Genomic DNA, 1,943 nt, shown 5'->3' on the forward strand with positions numbered 1-1,943 from the left:
CTAACAAAGTTAACCCTTTGAAGGTAGGGCTTATATTGGCCTTTTTTTTTTTTTTTTTAAGATTTATTTATTTATTTTTGGCTAAATTGTTGAGGTGCATGGGCTTAATTGCCTTGAGGCATGTGGGATCTTCCCTGACCAGGGATTGCACCCATGTCCCCTGCATCGGCAGGCAGATTCTTAACCACTGGACCACGAGGGAAACGCTTGGTCTTGTTTACTTTGGTTTTCCCAATCACTAGCACAGTACCAAGCACTAAGCAGTTTCACAGCATGAAATCAAGAATGACTGGATGAATGATTATAATTTGTTAGACAATCATGGGCTTCCTAGGTGGCACAGTAGTAAAGAATCCGCCTGCCAATTTAGGAAATGCAGGACATGTGGTTCACTCCCTGGGTCAGAAAGATCTCCTGGAGAAGGAAATGGCAACCCACTTCAGTATCTGGGAAATTATATGGACAGAGGAGCCTGGCAGTCTACAGTCCATGGGGTCACAAAAGAGGGACACGACTGAATGACTAGACAACAACAAACTATGTAAAACATTTATCCCAGTGCCCACATTCTTAGCTCACCACTTCTGGGCTAGCTATTATTAGTCTCCAAGTCTGGAAGCTAGTTGGTCTAACTCTTTCTTTCTCTTGTTTCCAATATTTGAGTCTCACTTCTGCATCTTTGGCTGTCCTTCTTTATTATGGAATTTGCCACGGGATGATTTTCTGTCTTCTCAACTTCTGATTGTTGTAAAAAAAGATCAGCAGACTCTTGTGCCTTCAATAGTAGCCAACGCTTCCCCTGTCTGGAGCTTACTCCATTCTTACGGATATTGGAAAGATAAATGGGGATGATTAGGATGTACTTTCCAAATATAAAGCACTGGACTATAAGAGTTTGACAAAGGGAATTAATATAACCAGATATCTGGAGAAGAACTTTATGAAGACCCTGTGTATCTCTAACCTTAATATCTGAGATTGTAGATATGATAGAAATCTGTAAATAGCATGTAAAAGCGAATTTATTGAAGTCTGAGACAACTGCATTATCCAGCTTTACACAGCGTGTTCTTTCTTCAGACACTGAGATAAATGAAGGGAAAAAAGGTTGCCATAGAGATAGTTAATGTATGCCCTTTGGCTAGCAGATTAGAAGTGCATTTCAGCCTACGAGAAGAGAATGTATTTTGCCTTTAAGTGATATTTACAGATTATTTCTATGACAATTGCCACTCAAGTTATTAAAGCTCAAATGTAAAACCTATAAACATTGCACTTTAGAAGACTTTTGTTCTTCTACTAAAACTTATTTTAACATTTACATTCAAATCTTAAAGCTACTGTCTTTTTGCCTCATAAAATGTATTTTTTAAAGTTCCTCACCCTAAGATATTATTAAACTCTTCCCTGAAATCTATTCTACCACACAGTTGGCTTCATTTTCTTTGAGGCTCATATTTTATTTTTGAATCATTTGTCAGAGGCAATATGTAGTATCACAAAGGAGGCACCAGCACAGGAAATTCTTATGAAACATGGAAAGCCCACTTAATGATAACTCATAGTAATCAGTAAGCAGAAAGATTTGTGGATGGTAATATTCAGATCCTTATGCAACCATTTAATCTGTTCTTCAAAATTAAGAAAGTAATTACAATCCATAGCTGGGAAAATCTGCCAGTTGATGCAAGCATTTGCTGCAGGGAGACAATTCGTCAAGGTTAAGCTTATTTTGCCTGGTTGGGTAAGATAGGTTTTGTGGATAACAAAGAGGAAGCTGAATTTTTTTAAAAATTCAATGAATTTTATGTCATCGTAAATCTGACCACTGTTCCTTGAAATATTGCTGCATAAATCCATTTTTCAAGTGTGATAACTTAAAAGAGATTTGTATTCCCTAGGGAAATAATAATTTCCCTCTTTTCTTGGCATTGGGTATTCAG

Source organism: Muntiacus reevesi, chromosome 12, assembly GCF_963930625.1.
Source record: "Muntiacus reevesi chromosome 12, mMunRee1.1, whole genome shotgun sequence".
NCBI lineage: Eukaryota > Metazoa > Chordata > Mammalia > Artiodactyla > Cervidae > Muntiacus > Muntiacus reevesi.